The sequence below is a fragment of the Pelobates fuscus genome, chromosome 10 (genome assembly GCF_036172605.1).
Source record: "Pelobates fuscus isolate aPelFus1 chromosome 10, aPelFus1.pri, whole genome shotgun sequence".
Taxonomy (NCBI): domain Eukaryota; kingdom Metazoa; phylum Chordata; class Amphibia; order Anura; family Pelobatidae; genus Pelobates; species Pelobates fuscus.
Window position 1 is genome coordinate 127,504,200 of NC_086326.1, and position 20,232 is coordinate 127,524,431.

Here is a 20,232-nt window from a genome sequence, read left to right on the forward strand (position 1 = left end):
GTCTGTTGTAATCTCACCACTCCATCACCCTGGACTTCAGCTAAGTTCCCCTCCTATATGTCCTTCCTGATTTCTGAATGTAGATAGTTGAATTCTCATTTACGGTACTTATTATTTTGTCAAAATGTGTAATAGTTTGTCTGATTTGCTAAATCTCCCTTGTTAATATTGAAAATCACTGCCGAATATTGTCCACAGAAATCCTACAAAACAAATTACGGGAAAATTTTCTTTAGGCCAGGGCTTGACAAATATGTTTGGAATTTAGGAGCCAATTAAACAAGTTAGGAGACAGTCATTTTCAACGAGAAAATGCAATTCTTAAAGGGACACTATAGTCACCAGAACCACTACAGCTTGATGTAGTTGTTCTGGTGTCTATAGCCTGTCCCTGCAGGCATTTTAGTGTAAACACTGCCTTTTCCGTGAAAAGGCAGAATTTACATTTCTGCTTAGTAACACCTCTAGTAACAGTCGCTCAGACGGTCACTAGAGAGTCCTGGGTCACTGCTGCACCACGTGCAGCACCCAGGTTCAGTATCTCCAAGCTCTGCATGGAGGTGCTGAATGTTCCTCATAGAGATTAATTCATTTAATGCATCTCTATTAGGAGATGCGGATTGGTACATTTGCTGCTCATTTGGTACAGTCTCTTGACAGGCTCACACACTCTTACGCTGACAACAGGCTCGCACAAACACACACTCTGACAGACTCGCGCACGCACACACACATATTTTTGTTTTAATTGAAACCCACTCAGCCTTCCTACCTTTGGGAGAGCTGAGTGAGTCTTTCCTGGGGTCCAGTGGGGCTGCTCTGTTCCTGTGTGCAAGGGAGCAGTACTCTGCCTACAGCTGCTCTCTGCTCCCTTGCGCTCTGTAATGACGCCGGGGTCGGAATGACATCATATCCCGACATCATTACACAGTGCGAGGGAGCAGAGAGGAGCTACAGGCAGAGTACTGATCCCTCGCGCGCCGCCCATATTGCTCCTCAGGGTGGCCGCCCACCACCATGATTCCGCGGGCGACCGCCTCCTCCATGCTTCTCAGTGCGGCCGTACGCCTCCATGTTCCCGGGGGCGGCCGCCTGCAATCTTACCTGTGATGGCCACTATCAAAGCTTCCTCGGCTACACTAACTAGAGAGCTAGCACATCTCAGGCGCCAGGGTGAAAATTTTCATCACCATGGCGAACCTGGCGCCTGGGATTTGTTGAGCCCTGCTTTAGGCTGTATGTATTCAATTGTTTTGTTAAATATTTGTTTTTTTCTAGTTTACAATCTCCAACCATCTAACAAACTGTTTATTTCAACAGTTGATAAGGATGGGCTCACTCTTTGGGTGCCAGGAGACCCTACCTATTCCAGTCATCTTCCCACATAACCATTAATATAAGCTGTAGTATTTTTATTGCTTATTGTTTGTTTTAACCCCATGTTTAAAATTGGGGGGGGAAAAAATCTTAGTGACACTTATAAAGCACCAACATATTCTGCATGCTGTAATATTGGGGGTGGAACAGTACACTGTGCACAGATCGATTCAAAAGGTTAAGGGCCCTACCTGTTGCCTGAGATCTAGCCATAGAAGCTCTTTTATACAAAGTGCCTAGTTAGCTAGCCCGTGAGCTTAACCCCTTAAGGACACATGACGTGTGTGACACGTCATGATTCCCTTTTATTCCAGAAGTTTGGTCCTTAAGGGGTTAAAATCCTCCTGAACAGTTTCAAAAAGCATCAATACAACACAGGGACAGTGATAGAAATAAATAAAAAAAAAATTTAAATGCTCATGTACCGATTTTGTATATGCGATTTGATTTAATTCTTTAATGCACATATATGGAGTATGAGAAGAATAAATGCTTTATGAATAATGAGTCCATTTGTGTTGGAGCTTCAGCTGTAAAAGCTTGTTTATCGGTATATATTCTAGTGGCTGATTCAATGTCATTTGTTTTCTGTGTGCGCATGAAATGCCACAAGGTCAAAACTGGACATTCTTTATAGGAAGACAAAACACTTCAAGGCAGTTCTGACAGCACTGTAAGTGATGTGTCTGTGTTCTTCAATCATTTGTTCCACTTAATACAAATCTTTCAAAAACCCTCTGGGTTCTGGAAGACCCAATCGCAGCACTATCTCCAATGGTATTTACCATCATAAGTTCTCAGATATGATTTAGATGGCATATTGATTAAAATGTAATAAATCACAAGGGAGTAATGTCTGTCGAGTGGCCTTTTGAAGGGTCAAATGAGCAGCTCGTCAGTAAATCAGACAAGATGCAAGGACCTTTTATTTTTTTCCTCTCGTTCTTTCTACTAAAAACGCGGTCTCTTAAACATGAAATAACACTTGATATTTTCTCAAGTAAATCCTAATCAGCAAGAATGGTATTGTTAATGCCAACATGCTGTTTTGTAGGTCAAAATGAATATTTTGAAACCAGTTTTAGCTGACATTCTGTAATCTAGGTTTGACACCTTGGCTGACATGCATGAAAAAAAAAAAAAAAGTCTTGAGAGTACAAGTGACAACCCTGGCTCACCATTGTTTGAAGAATGCAGTATGCAAACAGGCATGTCACAATCTCCCAGGTAAATACCCATGCTGACTGCAGAGTTGTTTGAATCGGACATTTAGTGGCATTTCATCATGGAAATGCTGACATGCACACACAGAATTAGTAGTTGCATGTGCTTTCCAACTTCCATGCTCTCCTTCCCAGGCTAACAAAAAGCAAGGGCCCCTGCTTACAAAAGCCCCTACGTGGGCATCAGTGTGCAAGGCCCATAGCTGCACCGGCAGACCCATGCCAAATAAAAATAAATTGTTGAGGGCAGCGAGGCCCAAGTGCCAGCTGCTTTGGGCCCCATAGGAGTAACTGGGCCCGGGGCAGTTTCCCTATTTTTCCTGCGTTAAAGAAGGCCCTGATGCCATTCCAATAGGGATGGCAATATTCCCATGTAATGGACAATAGCAAAAAGATGGCCAGGCATACACTGTTTCTTCAGTGCACACTTTATTCAGTCTTCCTCAAGCTGTCAGAATCCCCACAATATTGTATTGATAAAGAAAAAAATGAATTCAATAATTATCACAAGATGTTACAGCATACATATACTGCCATCACAGACCTACAATACATTGCTGCTCCCTTTCTAATACAGTAATGCATAATAACCAGCACATACATATAGTATAGCAATAGTTAAATATGTAAGACCAAATGATTGATCCTTAATTTCCATGTCCCTAAAATGTATATACGATCCATTGTAATGGCAAAGTGTCACTGTGAGCCGCGAACTGGACTTGACCTAAGCAATGTCAAACGTAGAGGTTCCCAGTGCCTTCTTTTTCACAGAATGAGACTGAGGATTGTGGGTAAATCCAGATGTAGTGCTCATTCTCACAAGTTTCCCTGTAGAACATTAAAGGGACACTATAGTCACCGAAACCACTTTAGCTTAATGAAGCAGTTTGGGTGTTTATATCATGCCCCTGCAATCCCACTGCTTAATTCTCTGCCATTTAGGATTTAAATCACTTTGTTTAAGCAATTCTAGTCACACTTCCCTGCATGTGTCCCATAAACCTGTGGATTTAGCCACAGTACATAATCACACATGCACATTAAGAGCAGGCATTATGGGTTGCTAGAGTAGGACCTGACAAGAATGGGGTACATTGACATTGTGGCAGGCTTATGCAATGTATGATCAGGGGAAGGACTACTAAAGGGTTTGGGAGAGGGGTTGAGATGGAGGACCACTAAGGGGTGGGGGAGTGAGAAGACCACCAAGGGGGGACTACAGAGGGACAGGGGCCAAGGGAGAGCACTAAGGGACAGAAGGGTAGATCACTAATTGACAGGAGGGGAAAGAACTATAAAAAAATAAAGCGCTGCTCCCCTCTCAGTCCCTATCCTACCCCACAAACCCTCTCTACCCCATCCCTACTCACACACAGACACACCGAAACACACAATGCATCCCTTAAGTGCACGCACACACACACACACTGATTGTCTTACACACACAGAAACAAAATACATCTCTTACACATACTCAATGCAACCCTTACAGACACACACTGCATTAAATTACATACACAGAAACACACCTTGCATCCCTTACACACACCCACACCCAGAAACCTAAAATGCATTCCTTACACACATACACACACACTACATCCCTTACACAAATTGGTATCCTTATACACTACATTTCGTAAGAACACATTACATCCTCTACACTCCACTCCCTGTGAGAGAACTCATGGGTGGGCCTTGTAGGCATACGCACGGTCAGGCCCTGTTCGTTAATTGTTGTGAGCACTGTTACAAACAGTCTCCAGAGAGTCTCTTCTACACCAGACCTGTGGAGCCAGACTGCAGCCTGAGCCCATCATCATCCTCTTGTCCTCATCTGGTGGTAAGTAGGCAATCCAATATATTATTAGTGGCACTAATCTCTAATTTACCTCACATTAAAGGGACACTATAGTCACCAGAAGCACTACAACTTAATGTAGTGGTTCTGGTGTCTATAGCCTGTGCCTGCAGGCTTTTTCATGTAAACACTCGGCCTTTTCAGATAAAACACTGTGTGCAGCACTTGCGTTGGCCCATATCGCAGATCATATGGGTGGGGCTTTGTGATGTCACATGGAAGGCAGGACATATGGGGACGGTGGGGGCAATTTCGTTTTTTTGCTTAGGGCGGCAAAAATCCTTGCACCGGCCCTGACAATACATTAGCAGTTCCTCAGTTTTCATTTAAAACAATAAGGTTATAAATTCTTGATAATAGTATATTTGCAAAATAAAAATATTTTTTCTAGTTTTTTTTTTTATTGCCTCCAATATATTTTATAACTCAATGGGCCATTTTAACTTGATAGCCTAGTTGTTATCCTCCTGCACATGCAGGAATTTTTGTTGGATGTTTTTAATTCTGTAATTCCGGAGTACGTAGTAAACCATTTGAGATGTGTGTCTGTTGTGAACCCGGACGGTACATTTAAGCAGCGCTTTCTACGTGATTCTCTCTGTCTGGCTGATGAGATAAAGAAAGGATTAACTAAAAGCTAATCATCTTATTGTTAGATTCCCCATCTGTATAGTGCTAAAATTAAACTAGGTACTCCACATGGATTTTATCGTAAATCAAGATTACTAGACCTTGCAGGTAAACAAAGGTTTTTAAAGACCAAATACTTTTTATACTTAATTTTAATAACTTGAAATGTTTTAACTGTATGCAGTAAAAAAGACTGACAAGTACAGAATACTCTACCAAACTGAAATACATGCTAACAATTGGGGTCTGCACTATCTGGCTTTGTACAGCAGGGGTCACTAAAATCAAATGTAATGCTGGCTACTTTTTTTTTTTTTGGCAGAGGAATCAGGGTGCGGGGAGAGAAAGCTGTTAGCAGTTTAATTAATATACTTTCCTGAAGAAGTACATTTTCAATTTTTTTTTTGAAGGAGTGGAGACTAGGTGAACGAGTGTAGGGGCCTAGACTGGACATACTTGTGTATTAGAGAGTATAGGTAGGTTGGAGTAGCATTTTGTAGAGGTTTGTAAGCAAGTACCAAAATCTTAAATTGAGCCCTATATCTTACACATAGCCAATGTAGGGACTGACAAAGGTGGGAGGCGTGGGACGTGCAGGGAGACAGGAAAATGAGCCTCCGCAACCGCATTCATTATAGACTGTAACTAGAGTGTAATATTAAAATATCTTCATTAGTGTTGTAGCATTCAGCAGAACTAGCTTGTAATTTTGTAGCAAAAGTAATCTATGGTGTGATGAGATAGATATTCTGCTACAATAACTCAAAGGGAAACTAGAGTGCCAGGAAAACCCTTCGGTCACATACCTCAGTCCAGCGCTGATGTCCCTCAGTGCTGTTTCAGGCTTCGCCTTCGCACCTTCCCCACCGACGTCAGCAGTGGGCAGGAGAGGCCTAATGTGCTCCAATGGCTGATCTCGAATTAGCATTTACCCTATAGGAAAGCATTATATAGTGGATGTCCTCAATATATATATATATAAATCACAACAATTTCTGGCACTCTTCCCAAATCAACAATAAATAAATCAGCAACTACCAGGTGCCTCTCCTGGCGGTAACATAAACAAGAGAAATTGAGAGCACTCGATTGATTTTGTAAATCAACAACATGTATTCAAATCAAACACATAGATAAGTGTTTGATTTGAATACATGTTGTTGATTTACAAAATCCATTGAGTGCTCTCAATTTCTCTTGTATGTATATATATATATATATATATATATATATATATAAAGGTAAGTTTGGCACTCTTACACACAATGTGTATAGTGAGAGAGAGAGAGAGATATAGAGATAAATTTATATATAGATATAATTACATAAATATAAACATAGGATTTAAATACATATATATTTAAATTCTACATGTATATTTATGTAATATTTTAACATAATTAAGTAATTTTATTAATTATAATTTGAGGGACCAGCCTGACAACCCAGGCAGCAAGTCCAGAGAATTTAATTTGCAAGTCCTATGTTTATCCCTGTAACTTTCCAAAACACCATAAAACCTGGACATCGTGGGGTACTTTTGTACTTGGGAGACTTCGCTGCACACAATTATGAGTATTATAAAATCGTATCACGACGATGATATCACAAGTAAAAGTGCAGTTTATGTGTAAAAAAATGCAAAAGAACAAATATGAACGCTAACTTTGGCTAGCGTTCGTGACTAAGTAGCTACTAAAAAAACACTGGACATAACCCATTTTGAATACCTTGGGTTGTCTACTTTTTCAAATGTTATGCCACAGTGGTGTTAATTTATTTTTCTGGGCTGCCATACTGTCTCAAAGACAACATCGCCAATCTGGCAAATTAAAATTTGCATGAAACGAAATTGTAGCCCATGGAGCAGCACAGCTAAGGGGAATGGGCCTTGACATTGCTAGGAGACAGGCATAGAATATATGGATTGGCTATGTGTATATTGGGGGTGGGGTTTTGGGTTAGGGGAGTATATATAGAGGGCCATTTTAGATTAGGAGCAATCTTACTTAATCCTCACTTACCTGTTGTTGTCCCACCCTCCCTCTCTTTTTTTTCAATTATAGCTCCCGCTTGGTCACGGCGGCGGGGGATGGATAGAAAAGTTGTGGAGTATTTTTTTTTTTTTACTCCACAACTTTTACCAAAGCCTTATACAATGATGTATCTGAATAATATCTTGGCTGGTAATGTCTGAAATAAAAAAAAGAAAAAGGGATAAAAAGAAAAGTTGTGGAGTAGGTCATTTGTTCATAAGTATGTTAGTTTTAGTTCGCTAAGAACAGTTAGGTTTGGAATGGTATTGGTAGGTTCGAGCTTGTTGGTAGCTCCAAACCTGGTATGTGTGTAACGGATCGCCTGGCACCCCGACTGGGTACCTCCGTTAATGGATGCTCCTAGTGCTTCCTGAGGACTCCAAGCACTCTGGCAGACACCACAATCACCGAATCAGAGAAGCATATGAATCCTCTCAAGCCTCTGAATGCTGTAGACAGTTGAATAGGAACCATACGAATAGGTTTGCACTCCTAGCAGTCAAACTGGAACAGCATGCAATAAATCCTCCCCCAATAATGAGACGACACTTCACTTTGAGGGTTAAACAGGAACTCAGGTCTGGCACATCCAGCCTGGCTTTTATTACAAGAGTACACATACAGGCCACACCCAGGGGGAGGCATAAAATAACCAATGACATAGATGTTACCTCCCACACATCCCCTCCCCTTAGTGTGACACATAATCCCATTATTCATACAGTTTAAAATATACTTTTTACACAATATTTATAACTTCAAAACCATACATCACATTCACACAAAATTACATATCCACAATCAATCAATTCAGGGGAACAACATATTAAAAAATGGCATGGATCAGACCAGGGGTTCAACAGTTACTAAAAGTATCTTTTGTCCCTTACTAGCCGCATGGCAAACCGGTTTAGACAGGTTTTACATAGGCCTCTATGCTGGAGACAAAGAGGAAAGTAATCCAATTATCCAGGGCTAGAAGCAGACTCCATTAACCACATGGTTACAGAAAGACATAAAACACTTTAAAATACAGAAAGTCACCTTTTACACATAACACACAGACATTTCACATATCCCCAGATAGCTGGGATCTGAGCGCACAAAACTACCGAATAGCACGCAGATCCTATTCACACAGTTCAATTGCCATGGAGCTAAAGTCTTTCCCATAGTCTTTCATTATATGAATAGGCTCCATGGCATAGCTATCTGGGTTAACACATTCCCATAAAGTCTGGTCCATAGTCCAAAGGCAAGAGGCGGGCAATCAGCCCCCTCCAAGGACACGTGGCGAGGTCGGTTTCGCCACCCCCAAATGTAAGTTTTACAGGGCAATATAGTCCAGGGCCATAATCACTGGGCAGGAGGCTAGCAACCAGGCTTCTCCAGTTCACAGTGGCGAGGTTGGTTTCGCCACAATGTGTAGGGTGTATTTTGGTATACCCCTACATTGTGAAAGCTGGAAAATCATGCCCTAGGTGGCAATGGTTTATGTGTCATGTTCATTTGTGTATATGTTATAGGTAATATCAACGATTGTTTATGTGGGTCATTGTCGGGGTAGCTATGTTAAAGGAATGGGGGTTAATATTGTATTGTGTTGGCAATGACCTTATACTTTTATGTTAGCTTTATATCATTAAAGCTGTGATATTATTTTCCCAATACAATGTGTCTGAGTATTTTTTTATTTTTTTGGGGGGGGGGGGGGGGGGGGTGTGTTATGGGGTAAATTAAGCATATGCCAAAAGGGGACTATGCATATGTCATGGAAAATCTTAGATTTGACCCCGTAACTTTCCAAAACACCATAAAACATGTACATGAGGGGTACTGTTGGACTTGTGAGACATTACTCTACACAAATATGAGTGTTTTAGAGCAGTAAAATGTATAATACTGATATCATTAGTTAAAGGGCAGTTTATTTGTTAAAAATGCAAAAACAAAAAAAATAATATGAACACTAAATTTGGCCAGGATTTGTGACTAAGTGGCTACTAAAAAAGACTGAACATACCCCATTTTTAATACCCTTGGGTTGTCTACTTTTACAAATGGTATGCCAAGATGGCATGTATTTTAATTCCTGGGCCACCATACAGTCTCAAAGGAAACATAGCCCCAGCAAACCAATCTGTCAAATTTCAATTTGGGAAAAGCCCTATATTTGACCTTTGTAAGTTTCCAAGAACTCATAAAACCTGTACATGGGGAGTACTGTAGTACTTGTGAGACATTGCAGAATACAAATGTGTATTTTATTGCACTAACATCTGACAGTATTGTGACATTTATAGTTAAAATGTCATGCAGAACACATTTTCTTAATTTCTCACACTTTTTAAAGATTTTCGTCAAATTCAGTTAGGTTTCATATATAATTATGTGATTTGAAATGAAAGCCCAGTTTCTTCTGAACAAAATGACATATAATAAGTGTTGGTACACTTAATATGAAAGAGGTGAATTACGCCTGAACAGACATATAGCGCAAATTCCAGATTTTGTTTACATTTGTTTTGATTGTAACTTGTACAATTGGCTCCATCCTTAAGTGGTTATGGAAGTACGTTATGTTTCCTCTTGGTTTATTAATAAGACAGCTGTTTCTTCTTCCTAGTTTAGCCGTGAGGAGCTAACTCAGAGTGCCTACCTTTGTCAGAATTACCGTACTTATGGCAAAACTCCCGTTAGAAGAGTGGTTCCCAAACTTTTTACACTTGAGTAACCCTTGGCAGCCCATTTCCATAAATTGCACCCCTAATATCAGCAATATGTTTGTAATTAATATAGTTGCTGTTATTTCAATTGTATACATTCTTTTACGCGTATTCCAGGTTGGTAACTGCTGTATCAGAGGAACAAACTTTATTTTTATTTTTTTTATTTTTTTATTAAGTAGGGACCTTTAACTGTTTAATTTATTTTTCCTAATAATGAGTGCACGCAGATTTAAATGTTTGCCCATTAAATGTGCATCATTTGATACAAAGAACACGAAATGTGCAGTAAACTTATGCAGTCACAGATATTTTAAACTACAGGTGTGAAATAAAACAAGTTGTGAAGAAAAGGTGAATTTTAATGAAGTGGTATCTGTGATCTGGATCAGCAAAGAACTGCACTAAGCAGGATATAGAAAAAGATTCTAGTTGTCATGGCAACTTGTATTATCTATGCAGTAGGGCATCAGTCTCTGAAATTTTAGCATCTTTCCTGCTGATAGATGACAGTACAATTTGAAGACCTTTTTATTGTCTTATTTCCTTTTACCCAATCTTTTACACTTTCCCAAATTGAATAAATTAACAGTGTTCTATTCAGCCAATTATTTCTGTATATTAATTTGAGTGATGAGAATTTGAATGTAAAAATAAAATACTGATAATGCTAGGCCCAGAGTAAAACAAAGCTCCCATAGGGGTGGGACAAAGCATCACAAATGTTATATGCTCCATGTGATCTGCTAGATGGTTGCCTTCCGCCCCTACTCATAAGAGCCAGGTAGGGGCTATCCATATAATAAAGCGCATTTTATTTATTATATATGTGTCATTCCTAGGACTTAGAGACACTATATGGAAGGTCAAAATGATCAGAACTGAGGAAATACATGGGTGTATTAACTAAACTCCAAGTCATACCAAATTACATTATGGATAGCAAAACTGAGGGTAAAATAGCCAGGATGTTACTACAGCTGTGAGAGAGGTGGAGAACTCAGTCTGTTAAGTCTTATACTTGGACCACTTTTAAAGAGACACTATAGGCACCCAGAGCACTTCATCTTATTGAACTGGTCTGTGTGCAGTGTCCCTGTCTCCCTTAGTCCTGCAGTGTAAAACATTTCAGTTTTAGAGAAACTGCAATTTTTGTATTGCAGTACTAAGACTGCCTTTAGTGCCTGTCTGGTAGAGGTACTTTCTGGAGTTTCAGTCTCTGCATGAGAGCACCCCACGTTAGAGAAAACTCAATAGGAAAGCACCGAGGCAATTCTTTCCTAAGGGGAAGGCCTAATGCACTCACCACACATGCCCTTTTTGTCCCCTATCAGGTGACATCAGAGGAGGCGGACCTAGTGATCTTGGTGCTGTAAAAGAGTGAATAAAGGGGGAGGAGGGGTTGGCTGAGGCTGAGAAGCATGTTAGTATTAGGAATTCTTCTCTGTATTTCTTTTAGAAACCATCAATAGGAGTATAACCTTCCTTGGTAACTGCCTGTCATACAGCCAGTGTTGAAAAAGAGAAGTTCCCTTAGTTTAAAGGAACACTCCAAGCACTATAACCTCTACAGCACACTGTATTGGTTACTGTGCCAGGAGTGTACCCCTTCCCCCTCATTGTAAGGAGTTGTACTATTTTAGAATAGTTTGACTTCTTACCCAGGTTCTGCCGGGCACCATTCTTTGCCTGTTCTGCTGCTCAGTGAGTACAAGAGGATCCTGCTCAAGAACTTCCATTTGCTAAGTGTATAATCTAAATGTGTTAGATCAGGGGTGCCTAAAAAGGTAGATCCCCAGATGTTTTAAAACTACAGCTTCCATGATGCTTTGTCATTCTAAAGACATGCAAAGCATTATGGGAATTCTACAACATCTGGGGTCTACCTTTTTGACACCCCTGTGTTAGATGATTGGCACTGTTGTAAGAAAGGACACATCTGATGAAATCTCAGTGATTCCCTAAGGTTATAGGGATAACAAGATAATAAAAAATGAGACAAGTTGGGCACACTCGTCTAAACGTTGAATTAGCCCCAGGAAAAGGCTAATGTAATATATGCTGGGTGCTCACCCACATAGGGCTCTATCCCCTGAAAAAACCCCAAAACATGACAATGTAAATAGAGTAAGGAGCACACCAAAAATCTTTATATATATGAAATGAACAAACTTTATTTACATGGGTATATACTCTGGGTCTGTCTCTTTAAATAGTATCCACAGAAATACAAAGTCATGCTATAACCCCTTAAGGACAGAGCTTCAGAAGCTTGTCTTTCACTTAATGACAACGGCATTTTTTGCATTTTTTGCTATTTGCGTTCAACTGCAATTTGCTTTTTACTTATTCATTGCACCGACACATATTATATACCGTTTTTTAAAGGACAGAAAGGGCTTTAACTTGATGTAACACATATATATATAAATGCTTATTTATTATTAAAAAAAATACAGAAATATGCAAAAAAATGAATTTTTGTGTGGTTTTTTTACAGTTTTTGCAATAATAATGTGTACATAATTAGTGCAGGTTAAGGAAAGTAATTAAAAATAAATTCATTTAGTTGTTCTGAATTACAGAATATATAATGTGTCTGGGATTTTAAGTTTTTTTTGGTAGTTACAGGTCACAAAGCACAAGGAGTAAAATACACTTTTTATGTGGAGCGATTTTAGAATTTGGTATGTTTGTCTTGTAAGCCTAATAGCCATAAAAGAAAACAAAATTGCCACACAAAAGTATATATTTATATAAAGTAGACACCACAGGCTATTTACCTAAGGTTGTTTTGACACTTTCTACGTAGCCATTTTACCGCCAACCTCTGCTAAATATTGGAGTAAAATTGTGTTTTTTGGGGGTTTTCGCACACAAACTTATAACAAAGAACTTCTCATGTGTATTTTGTAAAGTTGGTGTGTGCTATTCCTGTACAAAGTTTTATTATGTGTTCAGTTACTTCTGCTGAGTACAACGGTACCCCCATTGTATGTTTTTGGCACTATTTTGTGAAGCTACAGTGCCATATAGGAGACCTGTCCTTTTCAGTATTCACAGTAGAATTTTGAGAGACGGATTTAATGAGCCTATGCTTCCATTTGGGGTATTATAACAGTTTGACTGTTAAAAAAAAAACCACAAAGGCCTACCATTTGTAAAAGTAGACACCCCAGGGTATGTCATAAGGTGCATATTGTGCCTTAACATGCCCCCATTTTTTTACCATTACATGCCAAAGTATGTGGTAAAAAATAATTTTGTGCATTTTTTACATACGGATTGCATTTTTGCTGGGCATTTTGTATATTTCATATGTGCCACTAAGTTCAAACCCCCCAAATTATGCTCAGCTAAGTCTTCTGAGTAAAAGGACACCCCCATTGCATGTCTATGGCACTATTTCGTGAAGCTACAGTGCCATATAGGAGACCTGTCCTTTTCAGTATTCACAGTAGAATTTTGAGAGACGGATTTAATGAGCCTATGCTTCCATTTGGGGTATTATAACAGTTTGACTGTTCAAAAAAACCCCACAAAGGCCTACCATTTGTAAAAGTAGACACCCCAGGGTATGTCATAAGGTGCATATTGTGCCTTAACATGCCCCCATTTTTTTACCATTACATGCCAAAGTATGTGGTAAAAAATAATTTTGTGCATTTTTTACATACGGATTGCATTTTTGCTGGGCATTTTGTATATTTCATATGTGCCACTAAGCTCAAACCCCCCAAATTATGCTCAGCTAAGTCTTTTGAGTAAAAGGACACCCCCATTGTATGTCTATGGCACTATTTCGTGAAGCTACAGTGCCATATAGGAGACCAAGCCATATCAGTTTTTACCGAACTTTGAATTTTGACGCCGGGCCTAAGTGCAATTTCCAAGCATCTTCGCAGGTTTTAAATTCAAACTACCCCACAAAGGCCTACCATTTCTTAAAGTAGACACCCCAGGGTATTTCAAAAGGCATATTTTGAACCTTAGCGTGGGATCATTTTTCCGCTAGCGTTTACCAGGTGTAGTGGTAATAAGCGTTTTTTTCTGCCTTTTTGACACACAAAGTGAGTTTGCACAGTATATTTTGCAAACCATATGTGTACTACCACTGTATAATACTTCATATGTTGCTCATCTATGTCTGCTGAGTACAAAAACACCCCCGTATGTACCTTTGCCAGGTATATGTGGACATCAGAGGGGCACATTTGGGACACAGCCATTCCATTTTTTTTTCCAACTTTCAATTTTTACGCTGTGCCCATGTCCCATTTTAGAGTATTTTACCAGGCTATATAATCCAAATACCCCATAAAGCCATACCATTTCTTAAAGAAGACATCCCAGGGTATTTCAAAAGGCATATTTTGAACCTTAGCGTGGGATCATTTTTCCGCTAGCTTGTACCAGGTGTAGTGGTAATAAGCGTTTTTTCTGCCTTTTTGACACACAAAGTGAGTTTGCACAGTATATTTTGCAAACCTTATGTGTACTACCACTGTATAATACTTCATATGTTGCTCAGCTATGTCTGCTGAGTACAAAAATACCCCCGTATGTACCTTTGCCAGGTATATGTGGACATCGGAGGGGCACATTTGGGACACAGCCATTCCATTTTTTTTCAAACTTTACATTTTTACGCTGTGCCCATGTCCCATTTTAGAGTATTTTACCAGGCTATATAAACCAAATACCCCATAAAGCCATACCATTTCTTAAAGAAGACATCCCAGGGTATTTTAAAAGGCATATTTTGAACCTTAGCGTGGGATCATTTTTTCCGCTAGCTTGTACCAGGTGTAGTGGTAATGAGCGTTATTAAATGTATTTTTTTACTTTTTAAAACTTTTTTTACTTTTTAAAACTATTTTTTAAACTTTTGTTTTGCTTATTAATTTTTTTAAAGTTTCCTAAACTTTCGTAAAACTTTTTTTTACAGATTTAACATTTTTCTAAGCTTATTTTTTACGTTAACCCCTAACTAGCAGTAAGCAGCACTAACAGTAAATTCCCCATTTTCCCATAACTCCCACCCACCCCAGCTAGCAAAATATTTAATTATACAGTATTTAAATTAGTTAATTAAATAAATGTAACCCCTGAGGGTTAAAAAATAAATAAAAGTTAATCGTCAGGGGTTAAAAAAAAATTAGATCACAGTATAATACTGTGATCTGTATTTTGATCACTGTAGGCAGTGATCGACTGGCAGGGAAGGGGTTAATTTTTATTTGGACTGGGTAAAGGGTTTATTTTTTTACATTTTTTACTTAAACGTTATTAAAACTTTTTTTTAACTTAATTTTTTAACTTTTTAAAGCTTATTTTTAAACTTTTTTTTAACGTTAACCCCTAGTTAGCCTAATACTAAATCCCCCAATTCCTCACTAACTTCCACCCTCCCCAGCTAGCTAAATTTATAACTTTAAAATGTTTTAATTAATTAATAAAATAAATTTAACCCCTGAGGGTTAAAAAAAATAATAATTAACCCTCAGGGGTTAAAAAAAAAATCAGATCATAGTAAAATGTAATCCCTGCCAATTGATCACTGTAGTCAGTGATCAATTGGCAGGGAAGGGGTTAATTTTATATTAAAATGGGTAAAGGGGGGGTAAAGGGGGGTGGGATTTTAATTTAACTTTATTGTTTTGTCACCAGGGGGCAGGATCACTGAAGATCCGGCTCCCTGCACTTCACACAGAACCAGGAAGTGCAGGGAGGCGGAGGTGAGTATAGAGAGCACATGTGCCCGCACTGGCATGCTGTCAGAGCGGGCACATGTACTCTGACAGCCCGATCCGGTGCTCCCGGTCTGCCTCTAATGCAGAGGCAGACCGGAGCACCATTAACCCCACGATCGCCGCGATTGCGGCGATCTGGGGTTAATTTTAACGGGTGACGGACGAGGTCCGTCACTCGTCGTTAAGGCAATCCCCAGAGTGACGGACCTCGTCCGTCACTCGTCGTTAAGGGGATAATAAAGCATTTACCAAAACAACATATGTATACAGACACATATGAACACGCAATGCGTGGTATATAAATGACAGAAATATCATACAAACAGACCACTATAGTATAAGGTTAGGTTTCAATTCAGGTTATATGAGCACACAAACACACAGAATGTAGCCCCATGTAGCTAGAGCACAGCTAAGCGGAAAAGGGCCTTGACAGGGGTTAGGAGGCAGGCATAGGAGGAAGTAAGCAAGGAGTGGAGTTATGGGTAAGTAGGTTTGGCTATTTAAATAGGCAGCCATTTTAGGTGAGTCACTTCTAATTTCCTACCTGGTCGAGTTTGTGTATACTCCTGTGTTCATGGATTTGGCTTGGTAGGGTTTTTTCTCTTTTGTCTTTTCTACAGGGCCAATGAACGACGTGGAGTGGCTGTTGGAGGGGATCTGGTTGGCGGCGAGACATCAAGGTGCCGACTGGTTGTGGGCCCAGCTGGGACCGGCCCTAGCGGTGGCGGCGGAACGGGACGGCGGAGGTGGACGACTGGTGTGGGTGAGGAGGCTGAGGCCAGGCACGGGACCCGGTGAAGAAAATCCAGGAGGTCATAGGGAGTCCGGAACAGGCTGCAGCAGGCCCGATAGCCGTGTGGTTGAGGCCCCGCCTCCCTGCGAGCGGCCAGGGCCTCGGAGTTGTGCCCAGCGATGGGTGGATACCCAGGACGGAGGCGTCGTGGCTCCCGGGTCGGAGGTGGACGGGCCACCTCCTGGAGTAGGAGGGCACCAACCCCATCGGAAGTGGCGGATGGCGGGGCCGGAACCGGTAGGACACGCGGCCGGCCCCCGGATCAGCAGGCAAGTGCAGGGGCCTCCGGCCGGGGCCCCCTTGGTGGGCAAGGCCCGGGGGGAGATACACAGGGGAACAGGTGCCGGGGGTGGCAGCGGGAGGCGAGCAGGCCCTTCAGGGATTTCCAATAGGGGAGGGGAGGGCGGCGTGCTACAGTAGAGGGAGGGCTAGGGTCCATGGGGGACCGCAGGCTTTACTAGGGAAGTGGGTGGGTCCTCCGCGGGTGATAGGAGTAGGCCTCTGCGGCTGGGGCAGGCTAGGTCATAAAGGACTGGTAGGGGGGCTTGGGAGGCCACAGCGGCACACGGAGTTCTGGGGGAACAGGGCAAGGCCAGACAAGGAGCCCGCTAGGGTGGGGGGCTGGATTCTCCCCGGGATTGTGAGCAGTTGGAGGCGCGTAGTCTTGGGGGGGTCCGGTTCGGGGTATAGCAGTGGTAGTCCTTCGCCAGTTAGGACCACGGGGTCTGGGGGGATGCTAGGTAGGTCCCCGCAGCGCCGGTCCGCGTTGGGCAGCTCAGCCTGGGAAAAGGCAGTGACCCCCAGGCACAGTCGGTGGGGGCGGTCCCCGGGTAGGGACGGGAGGAGTCGTAGTCTCAGGGGCGCCCAAGCGCAACGTGAATGAGGCACACGGCGGGAGGCTTTGGTGGCAGGCAGGCACTCCCAGGGTCGGGACCGGAGGGGAGCACAGGCTCAGTACACCCTACCCAGGACTTCCTCTCCTCTTTCCAGATCTCGGAGCCGTTCCCCCTCTGTACAGACGAGGCACTGCGTTGGCTCCCCGGTTGATGGGATATCAACGGATGTCGCTCATCCTGGACGTCTGGCACTCGACAACACAGCCCCTGCCGCTCTGGGGACGAGGGGCTTGGCCAGTGAGTCCTGCGAGTCACTGCACTCCAGCGCACTAGTTCACACACTTCAAGCACTACTCCACTCACTGGGAGCGGGGGGGTGACACGGGGGGCAGCGTTGGTCAGGTATGGGCTCAAGGGGCTGGGGTCGCGGGTGCTAGTGTGGGGATTTCCGCGGGGCCTAGTTCCAGCGGAGATGCTGGGGTGATGACGGGTACGGCGGATACTGGGAGTAATCGGGCGGAATTGTCTGGGGGTATTCCTGATGCGGCTAGACAGCACGCATATGTTTCATTTGCGGGCCCGCTGGGGGTACACCTAAAACAGGAAGTGAAGGAAAAGATCTGGAAAGGTGAATTCTGCAAGATCGTTTCCCTGCTCCCCTTGGAGGACTTTATCAACCTCAAGGAAGAGGATAAAAAAGCCGAGAAAAAAGAGAAGGAAGAAAAACGGAAGCGGTATTGTAAGATACCGAGGTTGTTTGGTAACTGGTTGAGGGCGCTTTGCGTGCTGGTCAGCATACTGGGCGAGAAATCGCTGGGGTTATGCTCGTCGCTGTTCTGCTACTTGGACGGAATTTGGGAGGCGTACCGCACCTTTGGCGTGGCATGGTGTCGGTACGATGAGCAGTTCCGGCAACGGCTGGCAGCTAATCCGGGTATGAGGTGGAATCAAATGGACCTGCGTCTCTGGATGAAGCTGATGATGGCGCAGAAGGTGCAGCCCTTTCAACACACGGCCGGCGCAAAGGGGCAGTCCACCTCGTTGGCCACCTTTCAAAAGGGCTTATGCTGGCTCTTTAACGAGGGCCAGTGCAAATGGGGGACCACCTGTCACTTTAAGCACTAGTGCTCAGGCTGCGGGGGCTCTCACAGGCTCAACCGATGTTTCAAGAAAGGAAAGTCGGGGACTGCCGAAGCTTCTACCACGGGGCTTAACCCCGGTAAGGGTAGACACGATGGAGCCGTGGCTAAGCCGCTACAGTAATAGGGCGGATGCCGCAGTACTCAGGACGGGCTTTGGGCACGGGTTTTTCATTCCCTTCCGGGAGATGGGCGGACGGGGAGGTTGCGCAACCTGAAATCGGTTGAGGACTTCCCGGGAGTGGTGCGGAAAAAGCTGGGCAAGGAAGTCATGCTGGGAAGGATGGCGGGCCCGTTCCCGGTACCTCGGTTGGAGGGACTAAGGGTTCCCCCCTTCGGGGTGGTTCCAAAGAAGGAACCAGGGAAGTTCAAGCCAATTCACCATCTCTCCTACCCGAAAGGGGAGTCGGTGAATGACGATATTGACCAGGATTTGGTCTCGGTCTCGTATGCATCATTCGACCGGGCAGTCGAGCTGGTAAAATGGGACGGGCGCGGGGCGCTGATGGCTAAGGTGGATATCGAGGCCGCGTTTCGACTGCTGCCTGTCCACCCGGCTTGTCATCACCTGCTGGGGTGTTTTTTCGAGGGGGCATATTTTGTGGACTTATGCCTCCCTATGGGTTGTTCCATCTCGTGCTCCTACTTTGAGAAATTTAGTACTTTTCTTGAATGGGTGGTGCGGGTTGAGGCGGGGAGCAGTTCGGTGGTACACTATTTGGACGATTTCCTTTGTGTGGGGCCGGCTGACTCCTCCGCATGCCTGCACGTACTTAGAACAATTGAGTGGGTGGCGAGCCACTTCGGGGTTCTGCTGGCGGCGGATAAGACGGAGGGTCTGGCGGCGTGCCTTAGTTTCCTGGGGTTGGAGATAGATTCGGTTCTGGGGGAGTGTCGGCTGCCGTGGGCGAAGCTGGAAGGGCTAAAGGGGGCGGTGGTCACCCTGCGGCAACTGCAGTCATTGATTGGGATGCTAAACTTTGCATGCCGAATGATACCAATGGGTAGGGTCTTCATCCGCAGTGTGTCGGCTGCTATGGCGGGGGTTCGATCCCCACGCCATTTCATTCGGATATCTGTGGCCATGAGGGCCAACTTGGACATACGGGATACCTTCCGATGGGATTTCAATGGGACGTGTTCTTCCGGCAGGAGGGCGTGTCGGCAGCGGAGTTGGAGCTGTTTACTGACACGTCGGGTAGTGTGGGATTCGGGTCATACTTCGGCGGGAGATGGTGTGCGGAGAGGTGGCCGGAAGCATGGGGGCCGAGCCCCCTCATGCGCAACCTGGCTTTCCTGGAATTGTTCCCATTGGTCATTGCGATGGCACTGTGGGGTGAGGGGTTGCGGGACCTTAAAGTGGTCTTTTTCTCAGAAACATGGCAGAGGTTCACTCAGTGAATAACCAGTCTGCAGCATCAAAGCCAGTGGTTAGGTTGCTGCGGCGTCTTGTTTTAATGCATGTCAAAAATGTAGTTTTTTGCACGTGCCATGTTCCCGGGTACTTGAACGAAGTGGCTGACACTCTATCTCGTTTTCAGTGGCCCGATTCTGGACGGTGGCACCAGAGGCGTGGAAAGTAGGTCAGGCATGCCCAGACTAGATGTGGCAGCTAGGAGCGTCCTGCTTGGGGGACTTGTGAAGGCTACGTGGGCCACCTACAGTAAGGTCTGGGGCTCTTGGGAACGGTCGTGGGAAGGGCTGGATTGCATAGTAGTGGGGGAATCGCTCTGTGGTACACTTGTTGATTGCTGGCAAAGGGGGCGTCCCCGGCGGTGGTTGACAAGTCCATGGCAGTGATGGCTTTCTGGTTTAGGCTGCACGGGAAGGAGGATCTTACCAAGACCTTCGT